The sequence below is a fragment of the Dermacentor silvarum genome, chromosome 4 (genome assembly GCF_013339745.2).
Source record: "Dermacentor silvarum isolate Dsil-2018 chromosome 4, BIME_Dsil_1.4, whole genome shotgun sequence".
Taxonomy (NCBI): domain Eukaryota; kingdom Metazoa; phylum Arthropoda; class Arachnida; order Ixodida; family Ixodidae; genus Dermacentor; species Dermacentor silvarum.
In genome coordinates this window covers 89,475,077-89,494,702 of record NC_051157.2, presented here as the reverse complement: position 1 = coordinate 89,494,702, position 19,626 = coordinate 89,475,077, and the positions used below count along the sequence as shown (strand labels likewise).

Sequence of the window (19,626 nt, the reverse complement as noted above, 5' to 3'; positions counted from 1 at the left end):
AGTTGGAGTGTGTGTGTGGTGTGGGGGGGGGGGGGGGGGGATGGAGACGTACCCGGTGATTTTCAGCCCTATCGCAATGCGTATACAAGTGTTAGCTCCATCTGTTCTCCGTCGGAGACAGTTCAGAAATAGCCGAGTGTTTAAAGTAGGCGGGGACGTTGGGAGTCAGTCCAGGAGCGTGGGCACAACTAAGGTGCATGTAGTCGGTCGGGATATCGCAGATCTATTTTTTTTTTCAGAAGGAAAGGATAGAAGCCGAGCTACGGCTGCAAACTGTCTTTAGCGGAAAGTGATAACTTAGGGGAGCGGCGGGGAAATGAAGGTGTGAATGCGCTGGTGTCTACGGTTTTATTTATACATTTCCTGACGTGTTCCTGTTTTTTTTCTTTTCTTTGTTTTCAGCTTTACGCGATACTTTTCCAGGATATCTTGGTGCCTGCGGTACGGCGGTACGCTGACCTTCTTTAGAATGTACAGGTTGGTCCACTGTTGAAAGGAACACTATAACGTGTAGTTTTTCATTTGCCGGTGTTCTAGCTGCCAAGTACTGGCTGAAAAATATGTCAAAATTAAAATTACATTTATGATTATGTTCTAGGGGCTAATACGGCTTGTGTCTAATCATCTAAGTATGAGTTATGCTATAGTGGGGGACAACGGTATAATTTTGATCACCTGGTGATCTTTGACGTGTACCAACAAATCTTAAGTACACGACAGCTTTCGCTTTTCGCTCCCACTGAAATGTTGGACGTCGTGCTTAGTGGCGCAACGCTATAGCTGCTAAGCCGCCACGGCGGGTTGGCAACCTGTCATTGCACGGCGTAGGTGTCTATAGTGATGTCGCAGCCTCCAATACCGTAAGTCGTCTGCTGCGAATTCGGCCGATCCTGTACTTGTCAGAGGGGAAAGCTCGCGCGTGCACTACACTCATGTGTTCCCTTTAACAGTGGTTCGCGCTGTACTTCATGCGCGTATTTTATATACGCGGAATTTCATCGTCATATTAAGATACGCCTCACGTATTGCATAAGCACTTGATTTCACTCGCCTCGTGACAAGCTATTCTTTACAGAGAACATTCTATTCTCTAAAAGGCTCCTGAAAATAATTGAAAAAAAAATTCAGAAAAGAAACAAAAGTTTAGGGAGGTTTCCACGGTTACAAGCCACACGCTCTACAAGGCACATAAGAACGCACGAGCGCTTGGAAAGGGAGATCCACCTCGGAGCCTAACCGGGGCAAATGATCGTTCGGACAAGGTCATGGCGTAGCGTTTCCTGAAGATCGACGACAATACAGGAAATGGTGGGACAGTTGCCAACCCCATATACCGAGTCTGGTGCGATGGGCAGTTCGTAATCGACCGATTCAGTCACTGCGTCGTTGGAGAGCGCGCTTCAGTGTGCCTGAGGTCGGGGTAATACTTTAGCACCTGTCATTTCGTGTGTAGTCATTCTCAGCAACCACCACTGCCGCTGTGTTCCAGCGAGAACTCTCTCCATCTATATCGCTCTTTTTTTCTTTCTTATAACCATCAGTGCAGATAGATGCAAGCGATAAAAAAATTTTAAATCAGTTTGCCCATGGATTTTTTTAGCAATAGCAGTATCGTTAAAGGCTAGCGTTAGGAACAGAACGTATCAATAAAAGTGTTAAAAAAATAACATATTGGGACATCGCGACTGCTGTGGAGCAGGAGTAACCTCTGCTGCAGTGAATAAGCGAGTTATGAGTTACTGTACAGAGACGTGTAGAAATAACTACAGCTGTTTTTAAGTAAAGTTATCTCTGAAGTTGTCCTTTGCTTTTCGATTGTGTACAAGCCTCAATCTTAACCTTGCGAGGCGAAGAAGGTCACTTTCTTCTTGCAGTCGCAGAGTAGAACGCCCACGGCGACGCACTGCCTAAAATAGAAAGATGAGTTGACTTCAATATAAACAGTTTATATTTCCTTAGGACTCCGAAATAAAAGTTTTAGGACCACTTGAATATGTCTTACTTCCCCAGCAAAGGGCCAGCGATGGCAGAGAAGCCTTTTTTTTTTTTTTTTGAAAGCAGCGACCGGCTGTTCTAAAGAAAACCAATGCCGAACAAAAGAGAAGCAAGGAAACAATGAAAGAAAGAAAGAAAGCATGAAAGGGAGGAAGAAAATAAACACGCATGCCATTGAGAGGGACTTAAGCTTAAGATAAATATTTAATGCACGAACCCCGACATAACAAAATCATATAAGGACGGTGAGTGACAGCTTCGGTATAGCTCGTTTAAGGCAACGTTTACTGGGAAGGCAAGAGAAGGGTTAAATAATTCCACAGCTCCGCTGCCCTACACTCCACGGTTTGAAGGCATCTTTGAATGCGAAAAGAGCCTCCACGAAACTCTCGGCGGTGAGCGATAGCCCCGCAGAAATGTGACGCCTTAGCGTTTCACTCAGCGTCTCTCGGAGCGGCGAGCAATTCAAGCGCAGTCGTTTCTTTCTCGCTTATTTATTTATGGCTCGCAGGTCATTTCAAACTTTTAAGCTCTCCCTCAACTGAAACGGCTTTCACGGTGAAAACAAACAAGCAGAACAAGTGAACACACAAACAAGCAAACACACAAACAAGCAATCAATCAAACAAACAAACACACAAACAAGCAAGCAAGCAAACGAACAAAGAAATAAAGAAGCGACAGGATACTAAGCATCAAGACCAAGGGCGTTCTCGCAATCGCCCTCATTCACCGTAGCGACCGGCGTCTGGCGGCCACGCGCGCCGCCGATTGTTCTGCTGAACCCGTCGCGCGTCATGGCTGTCAGACTGCGCTAGGAACAGAAAGCTCGGGACGCCGTGACAAGGCATCGGCAGTTGATTCCTTTTGTCCGCGCCGATCAAAGCCTTGAACGCGTTTGGACCGCTGTGCTTTCTCTTTTGTTTTAATCGCTCCTCGTCGCGCGGGCTTTCATTTTTATTCTCGGCAGCTGCAGCATCCGGCGCGAATGGCCCGTGAATGACGCGACACCGCTCGCTGAAATGTTTGGCTTGGTACGGTGCCCCGCGTACTTCGTGACGCAATTGTCGAGGCGCCGCGCGTGCCTGTGCTTCTGCGTGACGCGCGCCCTGCCTGCAGCTGCGTATTGAGAAACGAAGCGACTCCCGGAGGGGGGCTTTGAGCCGCATTTCATAATTTAAACTGGCACCGAAGCGGAAGCTACGGATGGGCGCGATCCAATCGAAAGGGCAAACGTGTAAACGCACATGATCATCCCAAGCCGGGTCGATCGTCCGTACGCACCTCGTGTCATCCTTCCGGTTGTACATTTACTGTAAAATGCAGACATCGCATTGTTGATGATACGTAGCTATTCGACGGAAGGTTGGTGGTATAGCTTTCACAAATTTATGCTGCTTGCTCATTGCACCAACCCGTCTGATACATTTGCATAGTATAAAGCCTCGCTTCGACGCAAGACGAACATTTGAATATATCATTACCATTCCTCCGTTACTGCTACCACACTCTCCCAACTATGCAGCATCCGTCGGGGTAGCCCAGCGGCTATGGCGTTACCTTGCTCAGCTCCCGGCCGTGGCAGCTGCATTTTAAGTGTATGCGAAATGCAAAAAAAAAAAGAAAAAAAAAACACTAGTGTACTTATGGTTAGGTGTACGATGCAGAACACGGGTAGTCAAAATTAATCCGGAGTCCTCCACTACGGCGTGCCTCACAATCACATCGTGATTTTGGCACCAAAAACCCCGGAATTTATATTAACTTTAAGCGAATTATTCACGCCCTCTAAACAATCTGCACGCGCAGTGGACGGCAGGCGGTATCAGTCATGGTAACGGTAGTTCGGTAAAGCTACTCTAATATTGCCACGTGTCTAGCGCGGCGATGACGACGACATAAGACACATCGGCAGTTATGAAAAAACATAGCAAGAAGAAGAAGAAGCAGTGACTAGCGCGCGGTATTTTAAAACCGTCCGTTCTTGTTGCTGCCTCTGCCGACAAGTGCGGTTCGTTTGTCCTTCGAGCTTTCACCGTCGTGACACCGTCGTGTCTTATGTCGTCGTCATCGCCGCGCTAGACACGTGGCAATATAGTGTGTCAATGGGAGACACCACACATTTGAGCGACCTCGCAAATGGGCCATATTTTGCGACTCAAGTATACAGCCCTTCAGAGTTTGCAGTTTGCAGTTTGCCCAATACGCCACAGGACTCACGAGCAATTAATTGTTAGAAGAGATAAGAAATGATCCCTATCAAGCTCTCCAGAAAGGGCACGAGATAATATTTCAGTGACTGCCAGGGCGCATTACAGGAAATGACTTCGTCGCCGAGACTGCCCGCAGTCCGCGCGTGAAGGAGCCCGAGCGGGCGGTTCAGATCCTACTATCGAGAACCGACGCCACAGGGCAAAATTTATTTCCTGGCTCGGACTATCACGCACATTTATTGGTCGTCTCCTAGCTCCTCGAAGTGCCGCCTACACAAAGTTGATCCTGCTTTAAAGCTGCAACTGCCATCATGAATTTCTCACTCCAATGCAACGTTGTTATGCCGCCTCTGGATCGGGATGGCATTCACGAAAGCTTACTCGCTCCGCACTGGAATGATTGACCCACGTACGCGCGAGCCATGCGGGACCTAAGAAACTACTGAACATGTTCTCCGCTTTTGTTCCCGTAATGACGTCCAGCACCGCCCTCTCCGGACAGCATGAAACCGGCTGGACTCGAGACCGCTTTCAGATGCCAAGATCGTTGGACCATGGCCGTGCGCATCGCTGGCGCAGAAAGCAACAAGAGCGTTGCTACAGTATACTTGAAGTCGACAGGTCTCTGCGAACGCTTATAGACCTAATGCGCACTTTCAAGTAGGCATTAAGTCTATAAGTCTATAAGCATTAAGTCTCTTTCTCTTCCCTTCTTTCTGACCTTACTCTAAGTCACCTTACTCTAACTTGTTCTAACTTCAGTTGACATTACTTCACTCTAATTGACTTTAATTCCCATGAATTACCCATAGATACTACTAATTAACGTTGTTATACTATTTACTATATTCTGCATTGCTACTGACGTCATACAAGACACTGATGACGTCACATTGATTTTTGGTACCACTGGTTGCGGACAACAACGCTGGCCTTTCGGCTTCAAGGGACCTATAATGTTTTCGCATTAAAAAAAGCAGCTGCGTCTCAACACAGGTTGTACCAGGCACTCTTCGCGCACTGCCACACCTGGGCTCGAGTGTGATCGAGTCGAAGTTTTGCCACAGGCTCACAAAACGACGGCGCTTCAATTAAACAAGAATTAAAAAAAAACACTGATGCAAGAGAAGTATGACCTAAAACAGCATAAACTTTGCTTAATTTGGACGATCATCTTCGATGGTTTTCAGCACAAACTTTTTATGGCCTCTTCTCGGCGTCGACATCAGCACGTTCGCTTAAGGTGCTAGTCACACGAAGGACCAAGTTGCTGACTCAGTCATGTCACCGAATCACACCGCACTCAAGAGCGTGGTAGGCCGCGAGATTCGCTGTGGCTGAGCAAGATCACGCTTGCCCAAGTCGTGTGAATACAGCTTTAACGTTGAATATTATTCTATGCTTATGTGTTATATGATGGCTAAAGCAAGGATGCGGCAGATTACGCGCTTTATCGGACACACTTCTGCGTTGATCACAGCGCAGTCCTCGCGCGGTTTCAAAGAAATGGAATAGAAGCTTAACGGAAATAAAATGACTTCCATTGCATCCCTATAGCTTTTATTGCGATAGCAATTATAACCGGTTTCAACCGGATTTCACTTCAACCGGATTTCTGCCGTCGCCGTCGCCGTCGCCGTGAGGTTCCCCATAGATAAAATCTTCGCCGCGCGCCGTATGCCCGAGCGGAAGCGTGCGGGGACGCGCGCTATCACGGAGACCGAACGCACTCAATCTCCCACGCGCAAGCAAGGAAGCGGGAAGCCAGCGCCGGAGGGAGCGGGAGGGGGGGGGGGCACTTCTACTCTGCCAACAACCGCGCTCGTCGCTCGCCCGCACCGTCTCTTATCTCCACACGGCTCTGACCTTTATGCGCCGTGCATTCGCCACTCAGTTTCCGCTGAAGCGATAGACCGCACGTACCTTCACCCGCTGCGGCGTATGCGCTTGCTGCCAGCGTTTTGACAGTCGTTGTCTGCAGTCATTCAGTGTGATCTATTCATGTTTGCTTGTGCGCACTCACACCACGCTTGTTCATTCAGTTAGTAATAGTCGGGCCACATTTTCCAACGCACGCTACACATGCAATGCTGCCCGGATCGGCAGTGTAGTGCTACAGGTGTGTCCCTTCGCACGCGCTGCCCACGGGAAGCGCTTCTCACCAACACCACCGTTTCACACGCGCCTTCTCGTGGTCATCGAGTCTCTCTTCATGTCCGTCTACTTACGCCGCAGCACACCTGCTTACTTAATCAGCTCATGTTTACTACAATTCATATTGCTACCAAAGCCGCTCACCTTACTTCGCATGACATTGCTGTGTTGCTATCGCATTCATTGTTTCGTCCTTAGGGCGAAACTGTGACATTTTTTTTCTATACTATAGAGAATCCGTTAAACACTAATAAATGAGCACTGACCGTTTCTTTTGGCACGCCTTCCGGAGGGGAATGTTTGCAGATCAAGCAAGCTTAGCGTAAAAGGCATTTACTACGCGGCACGTCTTCAACGGTTCAAAAACGAACGTCGATACACATAGTGGGCGCCAACTTCGTGCATGCGACACGACATTTGTGGCCCACAAAAGCACGCGCGGCTCAATGCATAGCCGTCGCCGCGACCATCATATGGCCCGTTGACGTCTTCCGCAGTTCGGTGTATACCGTCTATTTCGCCCCCAGCTCCATATACACGTGCTGTTTAGCATGGCAACTCTCCAGAAAAATTTGTCCCTGTTTAACATTCTCGCCATGCGCTACAGACATACGCAAGCTTGAGTTCTCCAGCCCAATTCAGCAAAAACCTCCGATGCTCTCCGCGCCAAGTCGCTTTCTTCGAAATAAATCTCGGCCCTCTGGTTAGCGAGACTTTCTAGCTTTATCGCATTATCGTGCCACGCTGGCGGAAAAAAGAGCGCGCATTACGACGCGTTCCTTCACTCGTCCGCTCGCCCCGTAACAACATCCTCGGATTAACCATCTATACTTAGTCCGTTCACGACTAGGCTGTGATTCACACGCATATATACGCGGCGCAAATTGTGCGCCAGTGTCCTCGCGTGAACACCGATTTGTTTTTGAGCTTGTGACCGGCCGGACGTATAAATGAAAGTATACGACCCTCCAAGTTCACCTATTTGCACAGGCTACACACGACCGCACGCGAAAGATAAGACGATAGTGTGCGAAAAAAAATTATAGCCCGAGAGGTGGTAAGGAAAGTAGCGCCAAAAGCAACGTGCTGTGTATATATGCAACACTGTGAAGCGCGCACCTGCCACAGGACCGCTGCGCCAGGTCGTCCGGTAACAACGTGTAATTTGGCTGCAGCCCCGTCTTTAGTCCCCCCCCCCCCCCCCCCCACTTATTACGATTCATATATAATAACCTCTGCACGAGGAATCCACGGTATGTAAGCAGACGCTGTCTTGCCTTTCGGGACTATATAGTGGTTACCCGAGATAAATAGATTGAGAGAGAAATCGAGGTAAAGAAAGGTTTATTAATGTCCCCGTGCCCTTCCTACATATGCACATGAGCAGGAAACAGGAAATTACCGGACTTACAGCAAAAGAGTGGCGAAAGCTTACGCATAGTCGGTACAACGCTACATAGACGAAGGGGTGCTGCACCTCCGTGCTCCCGAGCCCCGCCTCCGTTTTACCCTAGGCCGAGAAGGAACACCACCGGAGGCTTTGCGAACGGAACGGTAAGCGACAAAGAACAAAGGCTGTCTCAACGCTGAGACAAATTGCCCACCCCCGGGGGCGAGTCACGTTCGTATAGAGAGACCGGACTTCTTGGTAACGACGGGCTCCGTATATGCGCACGCTACCTGTATATATACTGTTATAGGCGCTGTTAGCGTGGCCTTCGTTGGGTGCGCATGCGTCGTCGCTTCACTGGCCACCCCGAGGGCAGAGGTGTGGCATCGTCATTAATAATTTACGAGCACTACCTCTTTCTCGCTATCGTTTTTTTTTTTGTTCTTGTCGCTTCCACTTTTCGCTATAGGTCACTATTAGAGGGATGCGTCGTGATTCCTCTATGAGATGAGCGATAGAGACAGAACGCGTGATCTATTTGCGTATACGTGTGGGTCTCGGACACGTACACTATACTGGGTGCTTCGCGGAACGCAGATCTCCATCGGTGTCCACGGTCACGGAACGGTCGGCGTTGTCACGTCAGATGACAAATGCGCCTCGGTGCCTTACCCGCCGGAAATAGTCGCTGTCTACCAAATTGAGCGTACAGGAAGGCATCGTTGTACCTACGCTTTGTAGTAATTCGGTATAACGGACGCGGTTAATAGGGCTCGTCAGCGTGGCGTCATTGCCGGGTTTATTCGAACCTAAGCCGGCCTCCGCGTAGAATCGAGTCGGAAGTCAAATAATGCGTAGTCAAATGCGTAGTCGGAAGTCAAATCATTAAAAACTACTCTCCTTCTGTATGAGGCAACTGAAAAATGAATAAACGATAACAAAACGAAGTGTTGTCAACACATGCGACGGTCCTCACAAACTCTTTGCGTAGTTTTAGGACACCTCAAAGGCTCCTTCGAATATCAGAAGCTGACTCATCCTCATTCCTTGCAAATTACTTCCAGTGTCATCGGTTACGACCAACGCGCTATAATTGTGGCACTCTTTAAAAGGCAGCGAACTGGAGAGAGAGAGAGAGAGAGAGAGAGAGAGAGAGAGGAAAACAATAGAAGAAAGGCAGAGAGGTTAACCAGGACTGAGCAGCCCAAATGAGTTCAGAAGCAGTGAGTGAGCTAGCCACCGGTTTTATTAATGCGCGGTTGCTTCACGATTAGTGGTACCTAGCTGACGTTGTGACGATCTTCCTCTAAATGGGCCGTTTTGCTTAGTGCCTCTGTAGCCTGTACGGCTTTGAATATTTCCAATGTCATACAGCTTTGAATACGCACAACCGTACCATACACGGAAGCACGTTTCCAAATGGCTCATTGAGCCATTTGGCGGTTTGCTACCTTGCTCAGGGGGATGGAAATATAGGAAAATCGGGAAAAGGGGCCGTAACTTTCTCTTCAAAAAACGGGGCATGAGTCTAGAAGCCCGCTGCGTAGGAGAAGGAAAAGAGAGAGAAAGGAAAAGTATGGATGTCAACAAGACGCGCGTCTGGTCTTCACTTCAATGAAATTGACTCGTGATCGACTGCAGGCGTGATGGGCAGCTCCACGTGTTCGCACTTCTCATTCGTCCCTCTTTATCATTTGCCTGCTGCGTAGACATCTGTCAAGGCTGGGCGCCTGGAACTGTACACTATGAAAGTGGACGGCTGTCCAACCACTTATCGCGGGTAGAATATGGCGGCCGTTCTGCTCATGATGGTGTCCCGAAGTACTTCCATCCCACTCTCAAGAATAGTTGGTTCGAGTAGGCTACACAGGGCTATATTTGAGCTTATACTTTACACACTGGAGCTGGAATGAGTTCAAAAATTCTCGTCTGCAATCTGTCGACCTTTATCTGAAGCTCCGACGTTCTCCAGGGCTGCTAGTACGTGAATCAGCGTTTCTATGGCGTCTGTGGCTCAGATTGGCGTTCACGCTCTCCGCTGTATACAGTCAGGACCAGAAAAATTGCTTAGCTCGCGAGCTTGGGTTTCATTGGAAAGCGGTTCCTGACATCTTACAAAATGATGGCTGGTGACACCTCGGTCATTTCTCGGTCATTTAATTATAAAATCAGCGCTTTTCCTTATGTAGCCACACTTGAACAGCGTCACTTTTCGGATAGCATAAGCAAGCGAATCGTTCCTGGCAGTCCATCTCCCGTTGCAACGCAATTTAATCTGCGTCGCACCCTCGCTGGCCCTCATTCCGTTAAATATGAGCGCCTGCAGCTGATTTCAAAAACAAGTGCGGTCGCGAGAAGCGGATGGCTTTCTTCTGTTTTTTTCAAATCACACTCGTGTTTTGGAGCAAGGAAAGGAGAAAATGCAGTTCTCTAACGACGTGGCAGAACATGAACACATCAAAAAGAAAAACAAATGAAGAAACTTAATGCTTATTCCATGAAATACCTCGGGGAGTGGAATTTCCCCTCTTAATTCTCCTGGAAGCACGCTTCGCTTCCGGGCGAGCGCTGCAGAGGTGCCCCCCCCCCCCCCCCCCTTTCCATCACCATTCCCCAAACACCTCAATTGACTGTTTCTTTGCTCATTCTGACGAAGGCGGGTCGGGACCTTTGGCGAGGCGAAAGCGGCAAACGTCATCCCATCCAGCGATGTCCGCAGGCGTTGTAAGAACGCATTTTGAGTCGCGAATGATGGGAATGAAAATGAGAAAGAACACGCGCGCTCGCCCACACACACACGCGCGCGCGCGCAATAACACACACAAATACCAATGTTTGTCGCCGGCACAGTCAGTGCGTTGGCAGGACAAATATGGAAGCGCGAAAACGTCGTTCCATCGCATGCACAAAATGAAAAGAAATAAGGAAGAACACCGCAGTCAGCAATAACTGCCGCCAATATAGTGTGCGTACGGCAGCTTGCTATCTGTGGACAATGCAAGATGATGCAGGAAAATAGCGAGGGCAAACAGAAGCCATGAACCAAAGAGAGAGAGAGAGAGAGAGAGAGAGAGAAAGAGAACCATGCACCAACTTGACAAATAGTGAAAAAAAAAAGAATATTCAACAATGAGTTTACAACAAGCCACAGCTTGCTAAGGGATTCTACCCACCCACTCGTTTAGCCTGTAGAAGGGGGAGGATGTATGACAGCGTTCAACAGTCTCTCTCTCTCTCTGTCGTTTTTGTTTCCCCGTGTTCCCTATTTTTGTTTTTCTTATAGGAAGCCACGTGCTCGATCAATATGTGGCGGACCTCCAGAAGATTGAAGAGGGAGCACCCCCAGCGCACTACACGAAGCGGCGAAGTGGCTTTGCTACGAAGTGCACGTGGCTAAAAATGGAAACAGGGAACACAGGAGAGTGGGTGAAAGTGAATGGAGAAGGCAAGATCGTGGAAGGCAGATCGAGGAGCGATATCGACTGGGGGTCTTTTTCACGGAGATCACGGAACAGTAGTTGATGAAGGAGGGAGAGAGAACGCCGGATGCGGCTGACTCTGAAGATTTGAGGTGGAACGAAGACGGCTGCGGCCATCCTCGCTACGGAAAGGCCCACGGAAAATGAAATCTTTCCGGCTCAAACGCTATCACAATACGTACGCGTCACATTCTAGAGGGGATCTGAACGCGAACTTTACCTTCCAGGCGAAAAGATATAGCCGCCTGTTTCGTAATCTACAATAGCTCCTAGCCTGACGTCAACCTACTCCCATCGTCTGTATATGCATCTTATCGGCTTCTTTAATCATACCTCACAGTCCTCGTAGAGATGTGGGCGCAGCGGTTAGAGTTGTCGGCGTGGAAGTTGGGCACGTGCCCCACAGGCTTTCACTGGCTTCCCTGCTTGAGACGGTGGCGTCACCTGCGCACACAAGTTTTCGGCATGAGAAAACAGCGCATAACTCACACACTGGGCGGCCTCGCACGTTGTACGAGAGTGATGGAGCTTTTGCACATGAGCGCGGGTTATAGGCATAGAACCCCCCCTCCCTCCCACACACACACTCCAGGCTGGGTGGGCTCTTAATACACGCACACCTTATTCGTGTATCAGCATGACAACCGACTCGATGCGACTCTACAGGGCTCATGTAAACGTAGCTGTTTGCATGACAACGTCCATGGCCTTGCTGTTGAGTTGTCAGAGCACCGGGCCGGGAAACGAGTGACCCACCTTTGATTCAATCCCCGCGTCTCTATACAACTGTAGCGCATGTGGAACTTGTTTTTGTCTGTAGCATGTTGTCTCGTGACGAATGGTTTAGGCGAGACTTTACAAATAAGCCTGTTTTTGTGGAGTGTGCGAAATTTGGCGAAGTCAAAAGAAGTCATCCGAGAACTGCAACATTCTGCGGGATTGTACGGGAACATGCTCGACATCAGGTACACTCTATTCGCGTTATAAAGGTATTCGGAATAACTGTTCCATAAGAAACACGTTTCGCTCATCCATTGGATATAGTGTCGCTATTTTTCCATTCTCAAACAGCTTCGAGCCATCCTCAGAAAATAAGAAGCTTAGTTACAAAAAAGAAGGAGCCGGCGCTACTCACTACTAAACCAAACTTTTAAGAAAAAAGTCTTGGGTATTACGTGCCAAAAGCACGATATGACTATGAGGCACGCCGTAGTGGGGTAGTCCGGATTACTTTTGACTACCGGGAGTTCTCTAACGTGCACCCAATGCAAGGTACAGGGGCGTTCTTTCATTTCGTCCCCATCGAAAGCGGCCGCCGCGTCCCGGATTTCATCCCGCGCCTTCGGGCTTAGCAGCGCAACGGAAAAGCCACTACGCCACTATACGGTGGGTAAAAGGAAATAAGCCTAACTTTCCACTACCAGGTATAGCGTTTTGCTTTGAAAAGCAAGCGATGGAGCCCGGCGCAAGCTCGTACGCAAGGACAGGTAACGGTGAAAAGAAAAAAAAGTTAAGTGATCGTTAAAGACTTTTTTCCCTAAACCTAACGCCAAAGGAATAGTCAGAATTCGGGAAAAAAGCGCCGAGACAGGCGCTTTGAGTGAAATCGGGAATTTCGTAAGGTCTACCACACCAGACCAAAACATTAGGCCGCAACATGCTGTTCATTAATGACTGATTTCACCTTTATCGTTTGTTCGAGGCTGCTGTTCCTAAGTTGCTTCGAGGTAAAATCAATGGAGTTCTTTGCTGTACGAGCTGCTATGCTTTTTGCCGAGCGTCCAGAGTTCGTCCCGTTCATCTTGTCGACTTGCTTAAGCGATCAAGTCCATCGCTGTCTCTACACCATATGTGCATAAGGGAAGTTTAGTTTTAACATATTGGTAAGAAGCTTGCGGATTACCTATACGAAGACGTCCTCATTCTCGTTTCCTAGGCAACTTGAGGTAGAATCAGAAAACGAAAGAAGAAGTGAACAAAGAAAAGCACGGAAGGCTTTAGGCGCGTCCGCCGTAGGGTATGGCGGGTGTAGACCGTGTTTTTTTTTTTTTTTTTTGCCTCCCACGAGGGTTCACTTAGTAGAAGTGATTGTCGCCGTGTACGGCGCATAATTTAGACGCGGAAGTTTTTGCATGACGCTCCGCGGGGAACACGCAGGAGCGAAATGAGAGAAAGGGAACGGGCACAAGTAGACGAGTATGTGAAAAGATAAGAGAGAAGAAAAGGCGGCTTGCTTGCTGCAGCAAATGACCGGTAAAAAAAATAATGAGTAGAAGGCACAGAGAACAAAAATGTGATTAGCGCACACAGGCCTGCCTCTCCAAATCTATGCAGTACTGAGAAAACTAGAACCGATGCTCGCTGATCGGCAGTAGTAGCACGGCGCACGTAAGAACGTCGATTGATGAGCCAACCGGTGCTTATATGGACTCTAGCCAGCCACCACAACCGAGATTACGTTCCCATTTGGGGAGAATAACGTGACCAGCACGACGAATACGAAGAGAGATTGGATTAGAATTTCTTCATTACCTTCATATCACCTGCGGGCCTGCGTAATTTTAGATGAGATGTGGACTAAACACACTCGGCACGATATGGTCCCATTGAGGCGAGAACAAACACTCTCTTTACAGACTCCGCCCTCCACAAACAACATACATACATACATACGTACGTACGTACGTACGTACATACATACCTACATGCATACATACACACATACATACGTACGTACGTACGTACGTACGTACGTACGTAATACATACATACATACCTACATGCATACAGATATATGTACGTACGTACATACATACATACATACATACATACATACATACATACATACATACATACATACATACATACACACATACATACATACATACATACATACATACATACATACATACATACATACATACATACATACATACATACAAAGGACAGGTTTCCCACTTGTGGGGTGTGCGGTAGCTTAATATCTACTACCCACCTGCGACCCTAGAGGAGCGGCTCGCACATTTATCCCTATCATGAGGCACTGCTCAGACATCTCATAGTTCTAGGTTTGGATGACGACTAATTTTCCCGTTTATTTTTTTTTCAGCGCGCATAGACTAAGCTTTCGCGTTGAATAAAGTTATCTCTCTCTCATTGCATCAAACCTCATCTCTTATTGCTGGCCATACTGAACATCTTAATTCTTTCATTGCGCTATTCAAGCGTGTCATTGTTACGTTAGGTTTAACAGTTATTAAGTGGACTACATTTCGGTATGGTACCACCAAGTTTGACCTGATGCCTCCCTATACGGGCAATGACATCACCAAACGCACGTCATATCTTCGTACCATCGATCGTAGGAATTCTTTACCCGTGGTCGATCGTCCGTATATGGCCAATAGGCGAGTTTTTTTCGAACATCTTTTCTCCCAACTGTTAATAGCTGGTGAAGAGCTCAATGATCGTTGAGAATAAGACAATGCAATACGACGAGTCAAGAAAAGGAATAAACCCTACAAAGCGCTTGGTACTGTCATAGTTACCCATTGCTTCCCAGTGCTTTATTGTTGGTGGCACTGCCTGCAAAGCCGATTCAGCTAAACCCTTGTTACAAGGGTTTAGCTGAATCTAGCTTAGTCTATGCGCGCTGAAAAAAAAATAAACGGGAAAATTAGTCGTCATCCAAACCTAGAACTATGAGATGTCTGAGCAGTGCCTCATGATAGGGAGTTAAGCGACTTTGAGAATGATGGGCTGCTTGGGGAACCGACGCCAGTTGTAGCTTTTATTTGACTGCACAGTTTTCATCATAGCATCATAACACCTCGGTCATAACTCGGAAAGAAAAAGAAAGAAAGAGAGAGTGAGAAAAAAGAAAGCAAGGACCAGCGTACAACAAAAGCCGTAGTAAGTAGTGCTAGCGGAAAGGGTAAGGGCGTCAGGGGACGTATCAAACTACCGACAAGCTCCCCGAGCGGCGTGCAGAAACGGTATAGCAGAAAATGTAGGGAAAAAAAACATGAAAAGTGTGATCACCTATTAAAAAAAAAGGGGGGGGGAGGAGGAAAAGGTGTAATCTACTTTAGTGCTACTTCGTCTCCACCGTCACACCAGACTCGATTACTACGCTCTTTGCATGGCTTCGTTTTCTTTTTTCTTTAAAGTAGCCGCGTGTTTATTTGCCTTTTTTTCCTGCGCAAACCCGATTTACTTGCGCCTAAATTTTGTGCGGGATGTCGAGGTAGCGGTGCACGCACAAGTTCGCGGTGTCGTCGTGGTGTACACACCCCCAGAGTGGCCCCAGAGCGCGGGCCACTCGAATTTTTTTTTTTTTTTTTACGAAGCTTCGTCGCAGATTGGGCCAGCGCTAGCAAAAGTGCGCGAAAGGGAAATAAGCTGTATGCGCGAAAACTCGACGACGACGCAAAGAGGGAAGAAAATGAAAATAAAGACAACAAATACTGGAGCGCAAGAAACCCCGATGCGAACTTTCCAACGCTTTCCCTCAAAGCATGCAGATATAACCACATTACGAAGTTCCTGCCAAGAAGATTAAAGATCGTAGAATAAAGCCACCCCCCCCCCCCCCCCGCCCCACTCCTTCTTCTTCCTTCACTCAAGAGCGATGTCTGGCCTGCCCAAGTCAAATTGAAAGCCTGCGGCGAATTGTTGTTACTCTCTCCGGCTTGAGTCTAGAGTTCTGCGGTGCGGTTTTTTCACTCCGCGAAAAAAAAAAATAGCATAAATGCGAAGTTTTTGAGCATCTGCAAATCTCGGAAGCAAGGAGCCTAAGAGAGATGAAGACAAAGTTGAAGGTGCGGCAGGCAGCAGGAAACTTGTTAAATTTTCCTGATTATTCGGCGCGGCTTCGAAGACGCTGCCGCAGCACGACTGCACTCAGGGTGTTTCACTGCCGGAATCCACAGGCTCAATTTTGTTCACTTCTTACAGGCAACGCCAGGAAAGCCTTTTCTGACTGCGAGTGCGTGGTTTTGATTATCGTAAAAATATAAAAACTTTCACTAAGTTTGTACGCAAGTGTCGAGTACAAAAAACGTACTGCGAATCAAGTGAATATTTACAAAAAAAATACCGTTACGTTTCTCTGCTTAGTGAGTGCATTTAGAGAAAATTATAAAAAATGGTTACCGAGCTCATTAAAAGGGAAACTCTCGCGAGCGGTATCACCTTGCAAATAAATAAATAAATAAATAAAGAAGGAAGGAAAGGGGAAATCTTGCCGATACAAACATAAGATGCTGGGTTCGCTAACCTTTCGTTTGCATCCCACGTAAGACACGCCTGTTGAGGGTTGGCCGGCGTCACAAGGAATGCAGAGTGTTCGCATCTTAAATGGCTTTCCGAATAGAAAAAAAAAGATACACAAAACCTATGGATAAACTGTAAAAAGCTGTAAAATCCTTTCTCGGGCTAAGGAGCGATGCTTTCCTGCAACTGTTTCGTCCGACAGTTCAGCAGTGATTGTGTCACAGACTGGACCTTGTCACCTTTACATTTTTAGTGTCTTGTTTGTTGGCCTGGATATTGTTGTTGTTTGCTGGAGGGAATTTCTGTAGAAACGCTCTAGGGGCCTGAAATGTAGCAGTGGGAATTTGCTGGCCTGTGTCCTAGGCCTTAGGTCATGTAGCTTGTATATGACAGACCAAAGACTGGGAATATGCTCTCCAAAAATAGTACAACGCGGATGATAGCCGTCTTTATGTTTGATAACCACAATGTATGCGGCGAGGCGTTTCCTTCTTTCGAAAGACAGGTTGCAATATCTCACATTATGCGTCGACTGCTACTGAGAAGACGGACGTGAGTGCGTTTTCCCGGGTCAGAAAGTCATGTTACGACATTATCTATCTATCTATCTATCTATCTATCTATCTATCTATCTATCTATCTATCTATCTATCTATCTATCTATCTATCTATCTATCTATCTATCTATCTATCTATCTATCTATCTATCTATCTATCTATCTATCTATCTATCTATCTATCTATCTATCTATCTATCTATCTATCTATCTATCTATCTTCATTTATGACCACTGCAGGATGAAGGCCTCTCACAACGATTTACAATGACCCCTGTCCAGCATCAGCAGACTATCTCATACTATGCCAACAAATCTAAGAAATTTTCTGATCTCATCACACCATCTAATCGTGGGCGCATTCGACTGCGTTGATTTTCCTTTCATCACTTCTTAAAAATTAAATTATGGGGTTTTACATGCGAAAACCACGGTATGATTATGAGGCACGCCGTAGTGCGGGACTCCGGAAATTTGGACCACCTGGGGTTCTTTAACGTGCACCTAAATCTAAGTACACGGGCGTTTTCGCATTTCTCCCCCATCGAAATGCGGCCGCCGTGGCCGGGATTCGATCCCGCGACCTCGTGCTCAGCAGCCCAACACCATAGCCTCTGAGCAACCACGGCGGGTTCATCACTTCTTAATCACGCATAAATGTTGGCAGAAAGCGCGAGTTCCGTGCTTAACGGTATGGCTCGAGGAGAGCCGTAGCGTTAACGTGAGCGCATAGTAACGAAAATAGATCGCCATTGCACGCGTGCAGAGAAATTACGCCGAAACGTAAGGAGACCAAAAAAGAAGATCAAGGAGGCGTGCTGTGCTCTGTATACGCAATGAGCGTGCGTGAGTTTTTTGCCAAAGCAAGGTAGTATATATACTACCTTGCGTTGGCCGTATGAAGCCGTGCACGATTTCATAGATATATGCGCAATGCCCGTTTCTCGCGCTTGCCTTCTTCCGGCGTTGCCAGATGACAAATGACCCGCTGCAGCAAAGTGAATTTAAAATGCGGCGTTCGAAACACTTCTTTGCAATACAGGAACACCTTCATTATTAAACTTTGGCTTTCAGCAGCGATCAATAAAGCTGAAGCACGGTGCTCGATTTGCTCGTTCGTTCACGCGCCCACTCCTTCAAATAGGAAATTCACCGAGACGAATTCATACCGTCAGGCAAATGAAACGAACGAATTGCTGGCAGCGTAATAAGTTGTACGAGTACCTTACGTACTTTATAAAAGGTGGCACGGCAGCTGAATCCCGGTTGACGCGCTATATAGGCACCTTGCACTGAAGACTTCCACAGTTACCGCCGGAACACATAGCCTTGGGAGTGGTGGAAGCAAACTGGGAGAGACGGCATGCATATATTCTCCGTGACACATCCGAGCGCTAATCACTAATCAAGAGTGTTCGATATCTGATAGCAAATGGCGAAGTGTACAAGTTCCCGCGCGACTTGGCACGCTTGCGATCAAGATCATAAGCGTGAACACTGCTGAGCTTCAGTTCGGCAAAGCTCGATACGTAACATTCGGATGAGCGATGAAACATGCGTCGTTGTTGTTTCTAATGTCGCTTGTTTTCTTCGCATCCATAGCCGTCGGAGTGGGCGACGCTGGGGTGATAAATGAAAGCGCAGTAGTGCCCTCTGTCAGGTGCAAGATATCTATAACGCTGCGTTGAGCAGAGCGCCCAGGCCTCGATGACGTCACAATACAACCAAAACAAATTAGTGCAGCTGAAATCCCTCACAACAGCAAAGTCCTTTAGTGCCATAGCAGAAAGACCATGTTGACAGTTTTTCGATGCTTGCAAAGGAGGCATACGGCTCTCGCTTCAGGAAACAGCAAACTTTGTGTTGAAAACATGGTTTCAGTTTCAAAGCGAAGTGGCCTTGCCTCTTAATCGTTGCGGGATACATATAGATAACTGGGGCCATTGGTTGCGTGCCTAAATTAGGAATTTGCTGCGGGCTGAGCTAGTGGACAACTTGGGCCACAGGGTACGTGCCGCTGGGTTTGTGCCCATTTATGGCCAATTCTCAGGAAAGCTGTGCTACTGTGACACAGCGAGTGCATCGTATTAAACTTTATTCAGACATGTATCGTACGTTTCCGTAGACGCATGCTCACTAACATTGTTTCCTCGACAAGCCTTATACTTCGCCATCGTCCTCGTGATGAAGCAGACAGCTAACAGCTATAGCTACAGGCGACCAGGCTGGTCATGCCCAACATTGCGTTGTTATCCCTAATTCTGTCTTCTTACGGGCTCTTCGAAGTTCACTGAAGCATTCGCAGTTACCGCGTGTACGCTTTACGTCGCATGCGATGTCTACGGCGAGAGGGAGGATTCCCAGGGAGTCACAGTTGAAGGCACTGCGCGCGACCTACATGCGAGAGAATTCCGAGCTGGCCGAGGCAAGTCATCGACACGAATTTTTCAGTGCCGTGAACCGAACCAGTCTGTCTACAGCTCTGTTTGACAACGTGCGGTCATTGTGACCATGCTTTGATCGTCTGTATGTACTCTCTCCCTCTCTCTATTTATTTTATTGTT

At 47.6% G+C, this 19,626-nt stretch overlaps 1 protein-coding gene across 6 annotated transcripts in view; it reads right to left on the bottom strand.

Moving 5' to 3' along the window:
* The window catches only part of LOC119450367 (dopamine receptor 1), a 439,710-nt gene that overhangs the window by 70,683 nt on the left and 349,401 nt on the right, over positions 1 to 19,626 (bottom strand). For 5 of the 6 annotated variants that reach the window (XM_049665832.1, XM_049665831.1, XM_037713800.2 and 2 more), the window contains one exon: positions 11,565 to 11,675. The exons of the other annotated variant lie outside the window; for it this stretch is intronic. The gene's annotated coding sequence lies outside the window, so the exon portion shown is untranslated. The remainder of the gene's footprint in view (positions 1 to 11,564; positions 11,676 to 19,626) is intronic. 6 annotated transcript variants of the gene reach the window in all.